Raw genomic sequence first — 18,520 nt, forward strand, 5'->3', positions numbered from 1 at the left:
ACATCTCCCATCCTGACTGATTCCTCCAGCCATCTTTTTCCTAGTGATCCCCTCTCTATTCCATCTGCCCTCTCCCCTTTGCTCATGAGGTAGGCTTCCAGTCATGAAGCAATCTATCTGTCCCGTGTATCTACTGTATTGCTTATTTTTTAGATAAAGGAATCGGACCATGATTCAAGAAATATAACAAACTGCTAGAAATTACAAAGAAAATGGATATCCTCTCCTGGAGTCTCCAAAATAGAAGGCACCTAGATCAGTATAACCTCTCTCATACTTTTCACATACAAAATCATATGGTTATACATCTGTGAAGTTGGTGGTAATTTTCAATAACAGCAATCAAGAACAAACATTGGCTCTTGGCTTAATGCTTTATAGTATCTCAGTTAATTCTCAATATGAGGGAGGAATTATAATAATAACTAAATTTTAAATGGGATTCACTGTCCACTGTTACTGTCCTCCTGTTGTTCATCAATTTTCTCGAGCGGGCCCAGTAACGTCTCCAGTGTGAGACTTTGTTGTTACTGTGTTTGGCATATCAAACACATCACAGATAGCTTGCCAGGCTTTGCCATGCAGGCAAGATACTCTCGGTAGCTTGCCAGGATCTCCAAGAGGGGCGGAGGAATCGAAATCCAGTCGGCCATGCTGGGTGCATGCAAGGCAAACGCCCTACCCGCTGTGCTATCACTCCAGCCCACTTTAAGTGGGATTACTAGCTGAAATGAAAATTTTCACCTTTGCTCATTCAACCAGGTACCCGACCAGCACGAGGGCTTCTTCCCGGGCCTACACGGCTCACTATATCCCCTGAAAATGGCAGGTTTTCACCCTTGGTCTGCGGGGGGACAGGAACTGAGGCACATGGCATGGAAACAAAGCTAAACTGTTCCGGGCACTCTCTTCTTATTCACTCAGATACCCGCCCGGCACCAGGGCTCCCTCCCGGGCCTGCATGGCTAACTAGATCCCCTGAGAAGGGCGGGTTTTCACCCCTGGTCTGCAGGGGACAGAAATTGAGGCACACTGCACAAAAACAAAGCTGAACCGCTCCGGGCACTCTCTCCTCATTCACCCAGGTACACACCCGATGCCAGAGCCCCTTCCCGAGGCTGCAGCCGCTAATGCGGCCACAAGTTACTCTCCCACTACATATCCCATAGGAACCATAAATTAGCTTCTGGATGGAACTTTCACTAGGTTAGCTTAACCACAAGAAACACATTAGCCAATAATTCATTAAGCCCATCTCACTTCATTCTGCATCTCAAGCAGAATAGTAACAGTGAGCATGAAGGTCTAAACCACACTGGTAACAATGGTAAAGCAGCGCAGAAGCCCACCAACCTTACTTATTGAAGAGGGTAGCCCAGAAGACACCAACAGTAATGAAGTGCTAGACAACCTTCCTGACAAGGAATTTAGAAGGGAGCTACTGAGGATGCTTAGGGAGCTAAAAGAAAAAATGGAAAGCAATGTCAATAAAATACAAGAGGAATTTAAGGTAGAAATGAGGAAAATGAAAACGGAAATGTCAGTCCTGAAAAACCTGGTAGGCAAATTGAAAAACTCAGTGGAAGGCCTCAGCAGCAGAGTAACAGCGGCTGGGAACAGAATCAGTGAACTCGAAGATGAAGTCCAGAGACTCTCCAGAAAAGAGCAGAAAATGGAAAAGAGACTCATAATTTGGGAACAGATGGCAAGAGAAGATCGTGATGAAGCCAAGAGGGGTACCATAATAATTATTGGATTCCCAGAGGGACAGGAAGAAAACCCTGATGAAAAAGAAACTGTCAAAAGACATCATTGCTAGGACGTTCCCAGAGCTGAAAAAAACATCTGACCACATTCAGAAGGCCCAAAGGGTACAAGCTGGAAGAAATCTGAATAAAAATACCCCAAGATACATCCTAATCAAAATGACCAAAACCTTAGATAGAGACAAAATTCTGAAAGCATTAAGATCAAAGAAAGAAATTTCCTATAAAAGAGCATCCTTAAGATTCACAGCTGATTTTTCTGATGAAACCTTGATGGCCAGAAAACAGTGGAGGGATATAGTGAACAAATTCAATGAAATAAATGTCTCACCAAAAATACTTCACCCGGCACCTCAAAAAAAATGACCAAAATACAAAGATAGTCTACAGAGTAGGAAAGGATATTTGCCCAATACACATCCGACAAGGGGTTGATATCAAGGATATATAAAGTACTGTTGAACTCCACAAGAAGAAAACATCCAACCCCATCAAAAAATGGGGCGATGAAATGAACATAAACTTTCTCAAAGAAGAAATCCGAATAGCTGAAAGGCACATGAGAAAATGCTCTACATCATTAATCATCAGGGAGATGAAGATCAAAACAACAATGAGATATCATCTCACACCACAGAGACTAGCCCACATCCAAAAGAACAAAAGCAACCGGTGCTGGCGCAGATGTGGTGAGAAAGGGACCCTCCTTCACTACGGGTGGGAATGCCGACTGGTTCAGCCGTTTTGGAAAACAGTGTGGACAATTCTCAAAAAATTAGAAATTTGACCCAGCAATACCACTCCTGGGAATAGATCCCAGAGAGGCAAAAAAGTATAGTCGAAGTGACATCTGCACTTGTTTGTTCATTGCAGCACTCTTAACAATAGCCAGAATCTGGAAAAAACCTGAATGGAAAAAACCTGAGTGCCTGAGAACAGATGATGGGTTAAAGAAATTTTGGTATGTCTACACAATGGAGTACTATGTAGCTGTTAGAAAGGGTGAAGTCATGAAATTTACATACAAGTGGTTCTACATGGAAAGTATCATGCTAAGTGAAATGAGTCAGAATGAGTGGGATAGACATAGAAAGATTGCATTCATCTGGGGGACATAAAGTAACAAAATAGGAGACTAACACCCAAGAATAGCCGAGATAAGTACTAGGAGTTTTACTTCATGGCTTGGAAGCCAGTCACACATGCTAGGGGAAAAGGCAGCACAGATAGAGAAGGGAGCACCAAATAAAGGGTGTTGAGAGGATCCTCCCAGGATGAGAGAAGCATGCTGAAAATAGACTATAGACCGAACATGATTGCCACTCAATGCCTCTTGCAAACTACAGCACCCAAAATGAGTGAGAACAAAAAGGAATGCCCGGCCCAGAGGCAGCATGGGATTGGGGGGTGGGGGGTGGGGGGGGTGGGACACTGGAATCCATGATGGTGGAAAATGGGTACTGGTGGAGGGATGGGTAATTGGTAATTGTATAGTTGAAACCCAAGCACAATAATTTGTAAGTCTACAACTGTACCTCATGGTGTTTCACTAATAAAAACTTTTTAAAAAATTTCACTTTTACACAGGTGAAATAAAAATGTTCAGAACTACAAAACTCTTAGAAACCAAGTTTGAATTTAAACATAAGTGTGTCTACTTCCACATTGATGTTCTTGACCTGCTGTTCCAAGCTTCTCATTCCTATGTCAGGACTTTGGAGTCTACCAAAAGACATAACCAAGATTTTTAAGTTTTAAGTTGAAGTTCTAGGTTCAAATTCTGAAATTCAAAAACTCTTTTTTGAAAAAAAAATTTTTTTCAAGCATAAAATCTTCACACACACATATAATAATAATAATATAAAGATGAGTCCAATTATGCTTTTAAAAATCATACAACTTTTATTTTATTATAAACTACATTTTGACTTACTTTCTTGCCTAAATTCCCCCAGAGAGGAATGGAATGACCTAAGAAAGGATCCAAGAAATCTCTAGGGAGCTGAGATGCCTAAGAAAGTAATATAAGTGAAATGTATACTCAAGGACACTTCAAAACTGAAATGTATTTAATGGCATACTTGACTCCACCTTCCAAAAACCATTCTTAATTATGAATAATTCTTACAGACACACAAATATAAAGTTTTTTTCATGAAAATAATCAATTCTTAGATGCTCTTAATAATTTTCCTTCAGGGAAGGGGCTCCCAAACCAAGTTCAAGGTGTTTGGGTACCTCTCCCACTGCCTTCCATGCCAGCCAGGGGATACTTTGCCGGCTAGGTCAGATAGGTTAATGTTCAAGCTTGTAAGGCAAGACTGCCAAGTCCAGCAGTGCTATTGCTGGTGCTCTAGGATTCCAGGGTGGTAATTACCTGGTGGAAATCAAAAGGCTATATCTTATTGGGAATCAAAGTCAGGATTTTACATATGCAAGGCATGTGCCTCAGTCTTTTGAACCTTTTTCTCATTCCCAGGATACTTAAATTTTTGTTATAGTGTTTGTTTCTGTTTTTAATAGAATGTGTGATCTAGTCATTTTCATTCTGTCAGGTGATTATATGAGTATCAACGCTAGTGGTTTTTTTTTTTGTTCTGTCTTTTCAGAACAATATTTCTTGACCCCAAACTAATGTTGAAACCACAAAAAGTTAACATTCCTAAAATGAATTATAATATCTTATTGGAGAGCCCAGCAAGCTACTGAGAGTATCCCGCACACACAGCAAAGCCTGGCCAGTTCCCCATGGCATATCCGATATGCCAAAAACATAGCAACAAGTCTCACAATGGAGACAATAGTGGTGCCCACTCGAGCAAATCAATGAACAGGGGAAGGACAGTGCTACAGGACAGTGCAGTACTACATTCCTCTTTTGTGGGCTTTCTGAGATAAAATTGATTTGGAGGGTCTCTCAGTCTTGGTGCCCAATCTGTAAACTGCAGAAAGTCCTTATTACATAACTGAAGCACAAAAATAGTAAAAATCATTATGAGCTAAGAAATTTTAATTTCCACAAGAAAAAATATAGCCAATACTACTAATGACCCCAAATCAACAATAAACATGTAAATTTATAATATCATCATTAAAGGCAATAAATCATAGGGGTTATGATAATGAAGCTGATTCATGTCTGATCAACATATCACTTACCTTTTTCCTTTATAACATCTGAATCTGAAAAATGTTCAAATTTATGAGTCCTAAGAATACAAATGGCTATGTTACAGAAGCACCAGAAACATGGATAATTTCCAGACTGAACTTTAGAAGTTACATGGGGTACTCAGGTTGCCTGATTCTACTAGAGATCAAAGTACTACAGAGGCATCTTAAACTTTTGTTCTATGACAGAAGTCAGAAATCTTGTCAAGAGCCTTGCCACACAGTAAGATGGGCAAGAGAAAGGGCTCCATCAGAGAGACACTTAGCACAGCTCCCACTGGGGAGCCAGCAGGAGGGTCCTTTTTGTCTCTGTTTGCAGAATGCTGCCTGACAGGGAAAATGAGTTTTTTCTTTATTTTTCTGCCAAGCGAACAATGGTTTCCACCAGAGGACAGGCTCCCTTAAGGAAAATTATGTTCATGTCACAGGGTGAAACAGTGTTAATTGAATAAAAGAATTATGCACAAAATTAGTATTTCTTTGTTTAATGGTATAAATGTTTCATGTTTCTACATTTAAATTTTTAACAGGAAGCATTTGGAATGTTTTATCATGAATAAATCAAGCCATAAAGTAAGTGGAACCTTTTTCTCCTGGCCCAAATAAAACCACACAAACAACAGCAAACACTACCTGTGAATTCTCTGCAACTTTCTATTTTGAGATTAATACCCATTTATTGCTACATGGTATGAAGAGAGTTTCCAGCTTGTTGAACTTTTAAAATAATGACTCTTGATGAACTAAGATTCTAAGAATGTCCAACACTGAGCAATTATGAAAATTAATGAAAGCAAATGCAAGCCTGTAGCCTAAGGTTAGTGAAATCTATGTTTATTTTAACCTCTATTATTAATTTTCCTTGAAATGAATAATAATCTTTAGTAAGAAATCTTATTTATTTAGTGTTCTAGCTTTTAGGCCACACTCAGCTGTGGTCAGGTCTTACCTCTAACTCTGCTCAGGCATCATTCATGACTCTAATCTGTGCATATTGGAGAATCGTATTGATGCACGGCAAATGTCTTTACACCCTGGATTATCTCCCTTGCCCCTAAAACAATTTGGGGGGGCATTTGGGGCCACACCAAGCAATGCTCAGGCATTACTCCTGGCTCTTCACTCAGTAATTACTTCCGGAAGTGCTTAGGAGACCATATGGGATGCTGGGGATCGAACCCAGGTAAGACACATGTAAAGCAAGACACCTTACCCACTGTACTATCGCTCCAGCACCCTAAAACAATTCACTAACACCACTCTTATTTGTGAAATAAAGAGTCTTATGTTTTTTCCATTTCCTTGGAACATGCTAACAATTTTCAACCATCCAAAGTTCATAAAGTGTGTATCATATTGCAAGTAAGTAACCATTAGCTAGGAATGAGCTAGCTAAGTTAAGCAAAGGTTTTTAAGAACTGATCAGAGTTGTATTCTTATAATTGTAAGGGATGTTTGTTTGGGGGATAATTTTGGACGTTAAGTTCATGTATCTAAACTATTCAAAATCATCTTTAAAATTCTCTTTGGATTTTAAAGTTTAGATACCACTAAACAATATTTTATAAATAAAGGTATATCTTGTAAGATCACTGACTCTAGAGAAGTGGAAGTGGAGTAATATACTAAGTATGTATTCATATTTATCTCTGTAAGAGAGTAACTTAATTACACTAATATAGTAAGATTATTTAATATCTTCATAAGTATATACAGATAGTAATGTAACAGATAAAGTGAAAACAAGTTTTTGAACCCAATTTTAAGAGAACTGAAAAAAATTAAACAAACGAGAAAACTTTTGTCATGTTCTTTGCTTCTTTAACCTCAATTAACTCAACTTTTAGAAACAAGTATTATGGTCTCTTTTGCCTGTGAAAATATCTCAAAATGAAGTTTCAGAAATTCTGCATATTTAAAGATTAGCTAAAGCGATAACCAATGCTCGTTTTGTTTGTTTGTTTGATTTATTTATTTATTTATTTATTTATTTTAAATTTTTATTAGTGAAACACCATGAGGCACAGTTGTCGACTTACAAATTTTTGTGCTTGGACCTTGGTCATACCATGATCAAATACCTAGCACAGATTAAAAGGAGCTACCCAAAATACCATCTACACATGCTCAATGTCTAAGCTTCACTCTCCTACAAAGAGAAAATTTGCCAGTCATCTAACTAAAGTCTCCTTCCTTTAAAGCATAGAATTGCATGAATGCTCTTCCTATTTTGATGGGTATTTTATTCCTCTATCAAAGGATCTAGGAAGATGCAGCCCCTTCCTCAGGTTGAAGAACAGTGTGACTCAACTACCTGCAGCACAGTCCCATGGAGGACTGAAACAGGAACAGGAATTTCTCGTATAGCACTGAGTTTCTGTAGGTACTATAAAGTCCAAAGTATAGAAAACCATGAGCCCCGTGACAGAGAAGAAGTTCTTTGAAAAATAAAATTTCTCATCCTTTAAAATGTACAGAACAAAGCTTGAGAGGAAAAGGTGCTGATCTCTTTTCTATATAAACATCAGTGAAAAGAGTTGAGATTTGTAAGGAGAGTGTTTTTGCTTCAAACAACAAAAAGGATTACATTTTTCCATCCATGAATAGGCATTATAATTTTAATAGTGATTTCCCCTGAGGATGGTAAGATTCAGATGTCTTTTATTTTCTTTGTTGCAATTTTCTGTGCCTTACAACAATTTTTAAACAAAGCTAAATTACTTTTCTTGTAAAAATAGACAGCTATAAATGAAATAATTTAAACTACAGTTATTTAGAGAAGCACATCTCCATAGATTATGAAAGAAAAAAAGAGTACCAGGGATCAGAGTTGAAAGAAGGCAAGTGATTACAGAATTATACAAATGAGAGACTAAGGAACAGGAACACGAAAAGAGATGGGGGTGTGACGTAGTGGACTAGAAGCAGTCCGTGCTGGCATGAAGCTTTCAAACATCCCCTTCAGGCTAGAGAGAGGTTACATACTTCAAGGCTTCAGATGAAACTGAAGTTGGAGAAACAAGAACTTCAAAAGTAACTTAATTTTTCATACTATTTAGAGGATGCTTGCTCAAGGAATAGAATAAATTAGACAGGTTAAATAGAATAAATTAGACAATAAATTGTTTAGACAGGTATGTGTGCTAGATTTTAAGCTATTTCAAGAGCAGATGCATCATAGTCCTTGTATCACCAAAGACACTAAAAGAGACTGCAATAAGTCATTTTTTGAAAGCTCAATTCAACAGCAATAACTACCAATAACTCTGTTAATTAAATCATAGTTGGTTACATACATAGACAGAATGAGGAATTTAAAGAAAGGTAAAAATTGTGGGTCTTTGGGGCCAGATATTACTGGAGGTAGGGCATGTGAAAAACCCTGGTTCTATCTCCAACATCCCATACAGTCCCCTGCAGAAGTGGTCCCTGAGCACAGAGCCAGGAATAAAGCCTGAGTTGTGGTCCAAAATTTAGGGAAAAATAGTGGGTCCTTTATATACCTGAATTTTCATCTTGTGGGTTTTCCCCCCCAATCTACTTATTAACAATGGACTTGATTTTTGTTGAATACTTCAAAATTAGGTACAGATGGGTGTTGGAATACTGTATAACTAAAACTCAACCATGAAAAACTTGAAACTGTGTCTGTCATGTTGATTCAATTTTAAAAAATAAGATAGGGACAGATATGTAAAAATGATGTTAGACTAAATTCAAAATAAACCTTAGAAGAAAGCACCAAAAATAATGATTAGTGGAAAGGTAGAAATTACTCTTTTATTTTTTTCAGTATGTAAGGAATTTTTATTAAAGCAAGAATTTTATAATCCAAATTGTTTCCTTGCTCAGTAATCAAATTTTATTATTTAGAACAAAACTTACATTCTGAGCTATTCCACGGTAAAGAATTACAAAATTGGGGCTGGAGCGATAGCACAGCTGGTAGGACATTTGCCTTGCATGCAGTCAACTGGGGTTTGATTCCCAGCATCCTGTATGGTCCCCTGAGCACCACCAGGAGTAATTCCTGAGTGCAAAGTGAGGAGTAACCCCTGTGCATTGCTGGGTGTGACGCAAAAAAGGGGGGGGAAAAAGAATTATAAAACTAAAGAAATAAGTGCATTAAATTTTTGTACTGCTCAAGTGGGTCCAGTAACGTCTCCACTGTGACACTTTTTACTGCATTTGGCATATCGAATACATCACGGGGAGTTTGCCAGGCTTTGCTGTGCAGATAAGATACTCTCGGTAGCTTGCTGGGCTCTCCGAGAGGGGTGGAGGAATCAAACCTGGATAGGCCAGGTTGCTGCGTACAAGGCAAAAGCCCTACCCACTGTGCTACTGATCAGAAGTTTAATCTTGCTATTTAATTCACTGAATATGCTAGACAGTTACTTTTTCTTTCTCTGAATGTAATTTCCTTGTTTGACATAAATATTTACATCTAACATATGACTTAAGGGCCCAAAATCCACATATTTTTTCTTTTAGAATATTTGTAGGTTTTTACCAAAGGGAAAACAGCTCCAAACATGTAATCTAGACTGTATGTTAGTCTCATTGACTAGGGAAGACAAAAGCTGGAGATCAGGACCATAGAACTTAAAGAATTTATATCCAAGAGCATAGAAAAAATAAGTAAGACAAAATTTCAAAGCACATTTCCAAATGACATTTCTGATTCTTGTTGTATGTATCTGAAGAAAAATTAAAGTGGCAACATTGCATTCAAAATTGTGTAAAAGATCTGCTAATTCCAGAAATACAAGAACGTTTTACATTTTTTCAAAAAAGAATCCAAGGGCTGGAGATGTGCTCAGTGCTGGAATGCATGCCTTACCTGTGTAAGCTCTGAATTCTGTTCCTCATTTCCCAAAAAGGCAAAGCAAAATAAATAAATATTTAGGTTGGTTCTTTATATCAAGAAAAATATAATAATTATAAGCAGATGAAAGACTTGTAAAATAAACTTTCAGCACACTGTTAAAACACATGGGACAGTATGTTAAGGCATGCTATACACACAGATGAGGAAAAATTAAATGAAGTAATAAAGTCAAAATGTCCACTCTATTGAAACACAATAGACAGACTTCTTACATTCCCAATAAAAACCTATTTAAAGGAAATAGAATGAAAGTGTGAAGGTTAGATGAAATCATGTAAGTAAAGTAAAGTAAAGGTCCTCCCGTTGATCACCGATTTGCTCGAGCGGGCCCAGTAACGTCTCCATTGGAGACTTTGTTGTTACTGTGTCTGGCATATCGAATATGTCACGGGGAGCTTGCCAGGCTCTACTGTGGGGGCGAGATACTCTCGTTAGCTTGCCGGGCTCTCCGAGAGGGACGGAGGAATCGAACTCGGGTTGACCATGTTGGCTGCATGCAAGGCAAATGCCCTACCCACTGTGCTATCGCTCCAGCCTTTCAATTGAATATGACCATCATGAGGAAGATAAAGAAAAACAGAAGAATCATGTTCCTGGATTTCAAACTGTACTGCATCATCATAATTAAAACTATATGGATAAAAAAATAAATGCATGGATAAATGAAAATTGAAAGTTAGGATTGAATCCACTCAAATTTATCAATACTTAATTTATGACAAAGTACCCAAGACCATACAATAGAGAGAGTCTCTGCAACAAATGATATGGCAGCTGCAAGCAAAACAATGAAGCTAGTGGAGAAGGGAACAATGAAATTGGATTGCAATCCAGTTAGCCCCATGCCCCATGTACAAAACTCTCAAAATAGATTAAGGACTTAGATGTATGACTCAAAGAGATAAAGTTAACGAAAATAACAAAAATAAAATCCTCCGTGACATTAATGTTAGATATTTTTAGGGACTTGGCCCAATATTAAGGAAAGTGAAATTAAAAGTAAATAATTAGAACTACATTTGGTCACAGTACGGTCCTACCATTGTTCATCGATTTGCTCGAGCGGGCCCAGTAACGTCTCTATCGTGAGACTTGTTGTTACTGTGTTTGGCATATTGAATACGTCACGGGTAGCTTGCCAGGCTCTGCTGTGCGGGTGAGATACTCTCGGTAGCTTGCCGGGCTCTCCAAGAGGGGTGGAGGAATCGAACTCGGGTAGGTCATATTGGCTGCGTGCAAGGCAAATGCCTACAGCTGTGCTATCGCTCCAGCCCAGAACTACATTAAATTGGAAATTTTTTGTACAGCAAGAGAAAATATAAAGAGAAAAATTAAAGTCTACTGAAAAGAAGATATTTTGGTATCATATATCCAACAAGTAGTTCATATAAAAGGCACATACAGAACTCATAAAACTATAAACAGCAATAATAACAAAAAAACACCAAAAATACAATCATAACATGAACAGAATATTAGATACTTCTTACAGGTATGAAGTGTTATATCATTAAGGTCTTAATTTGCATGTGTTTCATCATCACTCATCATTAGGGGAATGTAATTTATGACCATAGTGAGATACTATCTCAAACAGGTAACAATTACATATCAAAAGCAGCAATGAAAACAAGTGTTGACCCAGTTCTTGGAATATACCCCAAGGACCCAAAAACACAAAGGAGAAAAAATATTTTCATCCCTATATTCTTTGCAGTACTATCTACAATAGCCAAACTCTGGAAATAACCCAAGCATCCAAGAATGACTATATAAAGATATTATGGTACATATACACAATGGAATGATAAAATCAAGCAATTTTCTGCTCCATGGATGGATCTGCAAAGTATCATGCTGAGTGAAGTTAGTCAGAGAGAGAGAGAACAAGATAGAATTGACTCTCTCATACCTGGAATATAACACAGTAGAGGAATAACAAATGCCCAAAGACAATGGAAACAATGAACTTGAGGATAGGTCTTCTATAGGAAACATACGGGACAATGATTAAGGTGGAGATAAGTGTTCAGAACCAGAGGAGGAGTGGTGGTGAAATACAGTAAAGTGTTACATGTGAAACCCTATCAGTATTAGCACTGTAAATCATAATGCATAATTAATGTTAAAAAAAAACCTCTTGTAGCTGCAGTCTGGAGGGTGGGAGGCAAATGGGGTGTGGACAAGTCATTGATGGAGGGAAGTAGACACAGGTGAAGGGACTGGTGTTGAAGCACTGTAAACCTGAAACCCAGTCATAAATAGTTTCATAATTTCACGTAACTAAAAAAATTTGTTTTTAAAGAAACAAGTGTTGCAGAGGATATGAAGAAAACAGAACTCGAGTGTACTATTCATAGAAATGTAAACTGGTGTAACAATTTTGGAAATCATAAGTCTGATATGTTTAATATCTCTAAAATAAATTTTTATCATATCAATGAAACAAAACATACTTAAATAAAACTTGGAGAGTTAGAAGGGCCAAAGACGCAGTATAGAAAATAAGGTACTTGAAGCCAAGCTCAATTCGATCATTGGCAGTGTCAGAAGTGACCCTCTAAACACAGACCCAAGAGACAAAGACTTGAGTACCACTGCATGTGCATCCCTCCAAAAAAAAGAAAGAAAAGGATTTTTTATGTAAAAATATCAACTATCTTCATACTGGTTATGAATTCAACACAAAATAAACAGATTTGCCAATAACAAGTTCAATTCAATCAACTTCGTGACAGTGTGTTATAATGTTAATTAACAAGCTGTTTTTAAATTTTACATAAAAGTATAAAGTTCCAGGAATAATAAACTTGATTATGAAGAAAAAATTTACAAACCATATGTTAAAACTATGGTATAATATCAGAAAACAAAACAAAAATAAAAATTAAGAATTTATAAATCTGATTTATATCTAAAGCCACCTCTCTTCAAAATACTGGAATCAACTTATACTTTGTTACATAATTTTCAACATGCTATTAAAAGAAACAAAAATACATGAAGAGTAACATTATTTGATGCTTTTAGCTAATACTATTAAGGATGCTTATATTATTTAAAATGCTTTTAGCTAATATTATTAAGGGTTCTTATATTATTTAGGATGCTTTTAGTCATATCAGAAACCCTGTCTCAACTAAATAACACCCATAAAGAACTTATTTAGTAAAAAGAGCCCAAGAGTTTAGCAACTCCAAGTCTGGTTAATTCTGTGCCTTAGCATCGTCTTCAATGTCCTAAGTTTACTTCATCTTACTCTTTGCCACTTCCATGCATCAATTTTATCTTGAAACATGTGACATAACAAGATGACTGAAACAGTTCCAAACATCACGGTATCCAGAAGCATAAAAGAAGACTTTTCTTTTTCATAACAGATGAAACATTTCTCAGAATCCCTTTAGTGGACTTTCCCTCATATCTCATTAGTCAGAGCTTGATAACATGTCCCAGCTTAAACCAATTACTGGCAAGGAGATTACACCAAATTGGATAAGCACTATCAGAATATAACCCTGAGTCACTATGGGAAAAGTAGATACCTGAATAGAATGAGAATTCTGTTCACAAGGAAGAGGAGCGGGTGGCTGTTTGTCGGGAAAACAACCCAATGCATCTGGTTAAGTCACAATAAATGAGGCACAAGATAAATGGTTCTTTGGTGTCATTTGAAATACCTAAAGGTTTTCATTTTAAAATAGTCTCCCTTGCTCAATTACTATATATGTTCTTGTGAGAATTATTCAGAGATTCAAATGTAAAAATTTAAGTAAAGAGGTTGGTTTATCCATATTTGGAGTCTTATTTTATGACATATGTAAGCAAAACTCAATACAAAGATGCTTTTAATACTTGATAGTTCAAATATTTTTAGTAAGTACATATATTACTCCATCTCTTTTGCAGTAACAAAATTATGACAACTATTGATCTTTACAATTGACATTAAAAACAATATCAAATTTTATTTGTTGCTTATTATGTGACTTTACTATATCAATGCAAGGAATTTGTTAAATTCAGACAACAAATATTTAGGTTCTACCCTTAACCTTTTTTAACCAGCAGTGAAGCAAAATCATTGATAAAGTTCTACAAATTCTTTAAAATCATACAACTAGTAAATGGTGGTAGTCTTACTTGTGACTTAATTAGTAATTAGTAGGTAATTACTAATATTAGTAAATAATTAGTCATGTAACTAATTATTAAGGGAGTTCTAATTACAATAAATTAATTTCAAATTCAAAATTTTTCCATAAATACAATTACTTATCTCAGAGAAGCAAAACTGATTTAGTTAATGTTTTGGCCCATCACTAAACTACAAACAAAACATTGCTCTACACTCTTTAAGAGAATAACAGCTCTTATTGTAAGAAATTAACAACACAGACTGAAAAGTAATATCTAGAGATAAGGTCTTAGTTACTGAATAAAACAATATCAACAAGATTAAACTCTGATGCTTAGAAAAATTCTAAGGATTATAAAGTAACAGCAGCGGTTCATTTTACATATCATTTATAAGTCAGGAAGTATCCCAGTTACTATGCTGCAAAATTTTATTACATTCATAAATAAAATTATAAAGTCAACAAGTTATTTATGAAAATATTCCACCATTTATTGCATCATTAAAAGGGAACTGCTATTACATCACCTTACAAAACCAGAAATTTCTATTCCTATGCAAAAAGCTATTAGTGAGTAATGAAATATTAATAGCAAGAATGCAGTTACATCTTTGGCATCTAACCAAGTTTAAACCATTAGTAAAACATGTATTTATGCCAGAAAATCCAAATATAGCACTCACTTGTTCTCTCTATGTTCAGTACTAACTCAAAAGTTTGTTGGATTATTCTAGAAATAAAACATTTTTAAAAATCTAGACTACTTATATCATGAATAATAATTCTAGAATTCTAGTGTTCTTTGATATTTGTGTCTCTACTTTACTTATTGTACTGTCCAAGAAGCCTAAAAAATACACAAATACTTCTCCAAAATATGAGTTCTCGTATGCTAAATTTTAGTGTATGTGACTTTGCTTCTGTGCTTTTATAGCAACATAAAAATTTTAGTTTCCGTAAATGTGAGTCATTTCTGAAGAAGAATTGGAAAAAGAAGCGAGTATGTAAATTAGAAAACAAATGAAAAAAAAAAAGCTTAGGTAGAAAAGAAAGGTCTGAAAAATTAAAAAGGGTGATGACAACAGAGCTCAGTGGTGGAATACTCAAGTAGAGTCTTGAATGTATGGGGCCTTGAGTTCTATCTCCAGCACCATAAACAAGTAAGCAAATAAAATGACAAAGGTTGGACTGGAGTGATAGAACAGTGGATAAGGCAATACCCGCCATCACAAAGAGCTGGCTGAACATTGCCAGGAAAAAGTCCTAGGTGCAGAGCCAGGAATAATACCTGAGCATCACTGGGCGTGGCCCCAAAACCAATAAATAAATAAAGATACTAAACATGACTGTGATAAATCCTCTATCTATAAGAAAGAGCTGGGTAGTACAGGTAGAAGGGAATAGCTGTCCTTAGGCTCGTAGAAGAGGGAGGAGGGAAAGCCAAGAGTTACATTAACAAGTTCAAATGAGAAATGTGAAAACATTAAATATTAAAATAGAAGGTCAGATAATGGAAATAATATACATCTTAGCATGTAAATATGCACAACAAAGCATGTATATAAGCATGTCAATAAAATTGCTAGATCCTAGAATGCTTCCTGTGAGTTATAAGTATTAAATGAAAAGTCATTATATATGAAATTATTAGCAAACCACTATATATAAAATACCACAGATTAGCTCTAGATTACTACATTGGTTAACTTTTATGAACAAAAGGAAAGACTCATGATAGTTTCTAAATCATTATTACAGTATGCTATTCAGAGCTTCCAGACACTAAGAAAATTTTCCAATGAAACAAAACATTTGGCACTAAATATTTACAAAGCAGATATATATTTCATTAAGCATTAATATTGTTGAAATTTCCTACTAATTCCTACTAAAGTAAATTGTTTATTAGCAGATCTGCCTTTTAATTTTTTATTTATGCTTTATTATAGCTCAGGTAATTTTTTATAATAATGCTGACATTCGTGGTCCTGAGGCACAGTTACCTCATTTTAGGCCTCAGTCTTTTTGAAGCTGTCAAAGACCTTCATTTCAATCACAGTTCCAAAAGTATTTCACAGGTAAATTATAGAATACAAAATTGAATTGCTTATTCAGTATCTAACACAAGGTCCAATCTCCATGTATTTCTCTTATTTTATCAGCAAGACAGGAATTAGTGCCTCCTTCTTCAAGAACATTTCACAAAATTTAATCTCAGAACCTAATCATTAATCTCAAAATCTAATCACAAGCCAAATTACAGGAACAAATTCTCTGAATTTTAGGATTAACTATAGAATATATTAAAATTAACATTCTTTAAATTTTGTCAAATTTTAGAAAATGACTCCAAGTAAACAAACTCTTTTTGAATATAAAAATGAATGAAACATAATGTCTACTTCTACTAAAAAGTTAATCTTAACAGCTTAAAATAATTAAATTAAGACTCAATTTTTTTTAAGTTTCTGATCATCTTTCCAAACATAGTAGTGATAAAACAGCTTAGAATCCCCAGGCAAAATTATTCTGACATTCAATCCTTAATCTTCATTATTTAATTTTTCTGTCTTCTAACCCTTTTGTAATTTTGTCAACTTTTCCTCTTGCACTTAAGTGCAATATGTAAAAATGAATTACCAAGGCAATTAACTTCCCCATCAATAGTAGCAGTTATAAAAATCAGCATGGCAATTTAAATTTGGTTTGTGCTTCATTGCTTCTGTCTTCCATCCCCAAGAATCATAAATCCCCAAACCTCTACAGAATGCAAGTCTGACACAGATGGAAGAAGTTTTTATTTCGCTTGGGAACTAAAAAGGTGAATAGCTTTCCTAATGGGAAAAACATAGTTCCGTGTGCACCATTTAATTCAACGATTCCCTCGTGAGACCCTTCATTCTCTGGTGTGGTACTGACAGCAGAACTGCTGTTAAGCACAGCTATGTATTCATCATTTGTGAGGCATTATGTTAGGAAATACTTAAAGTCATGGAAAAACTTAAGGCAATGAAATCAGGTTGTCTGATGGCTCTGGCTAGGCGTTAGGGATACTGCTTTTAAGAGTACAGGCGCATATACTGAAATGTCATTATGGTAACTGGGGATGTTTTTCTTCATTCAACACTCTTCAATGCATAAAATAAATGCTAAATGTCAACCAGAGGATTTACATGCAAATTCTTTCTCTGTCTTCCCATTTCTTCCCTTTTTGTCCTTTCCTCTGCTCACTGACTTGTTATGGAAATTGCAGAGAAGAGTGAAAGAAAAACATATACAGACCAAGTCCTTTCTCATCACCACCCTTCCATTTTTCTCTTTTCTTACTTTCTCCATAATGCACAGGATTAATCAGTCAATAAATTACCTTTATTACTTATATTATTACACACATAATAGTAGGGAATTAATAGAAAAAAAACAGATCTGTTGATCAAATAGTTGAAAATTTACACTGTGATGCAGGTGGAAAATTAAGATTTTAATGTGTGTAAAAATAATGAGAGTGGGAAGTTACTGTCATAAACAGCTCCAGTGAAGATTTTGAAAGCTTTGCAATTTACTACCTATCTACCTATTCTTTTATGAACCACTGCATCACTTCGGCTTTACCTTTCTCCTCCCAATATACCTCTGAACTAGATATCTTTAGATAGGAAGAGAAGGATGACTAATGTTTAAGTGCTTAGTTTACTCCAGGCCCTGCAATGAACATTTGATATATGATGTGATCCCTACAATAATCCTGCATGGTCATAATTTTTATCTAGATAGAAAAATCTCACATATTTCAGTGAGGACTAAATAAAATAATATAGATTAGAATGGTTCCTTGCAATAAGTACTACATAAGTATATGCCACTGAGGCTATTGTTATCATCAATATTTATTTCTTCTCATTTGGGCACTGGAAAAGCAGATTCAAACTGGCTACTGAGATGAGAAATAATATAAAGCATGGGACTATAATAATTTGAATTACAACCCAGATCAATGTGGCTACCAGTCTGGCTTTTCTATCTATATATTGATTCTACTTGACTGTTCAAACGCATTTAAAGATATGACTTGCTATTAAAGTCATATCTAGAGTAAGTCGTGTCCTAAGCTTCTGACACAACTGAAGCATGCCATCAAAGCCTCCTAGCACTTTTATTGTGCTCTCAGAATGCTGATACTGCTGATGTAATACTCTAGTATAAGAATCAACATGGAACAGACAAAATCCACTTTTCTAATAAGGTCTTAAAAGTTGTACAGAGTTTAGCAGGCTCTTGACACTCCAACAGCGGGGAATTTGCAGCATCAGAAATGAAATTAATGCACTGTTAAATTTTTCTTTGTTTTTTTCTTTTCCATTTTTATTGACATTTTTCTTCCAATTATTAATCATAATAATTTATTTCAAATGACCAAGTTGTAGGAATATGTTTATAAGCCTAACAAAATAATTACAAAACAAAATGTTTAAAATGGTTCACAATAAGACAAACACACAAAAAATACTACATAAACAAAGACATATGCAAAATAACATAATTTAGACAGGTGA

General features: G+C 35.6%; 1 protein-coding gene across 1 annotated transcript in view; it reads right to left on the bottom strand.

Moving 5' to 3' along the window:
- The window catches only part of GPR158 (G protein-coupled receptor 158), a 346,381-nt gene that overhangs the window by 184,540 nt on the left and 143,321 nt on the right, over window positions 1-18,520 (bottom strand). The window lies entirely within an intron of this gene.

The sequence above is a fragment of the Sorex fumeus genome, unplaced genomic scaffold, assembly GCF_029834395.1.
Source record: "Sorex fumeus unplaced genomic scaffold, SorFum_2.1 ptg000007l, whole genome shotgun sequence".
Classification (NCBI taxonomy): domain Eukaryota; kingdom Metazoa; phylum Chordata; class Mammalia; order Eulipotyphla; family Soricidae; genus Sorex; species Sorex fumeus.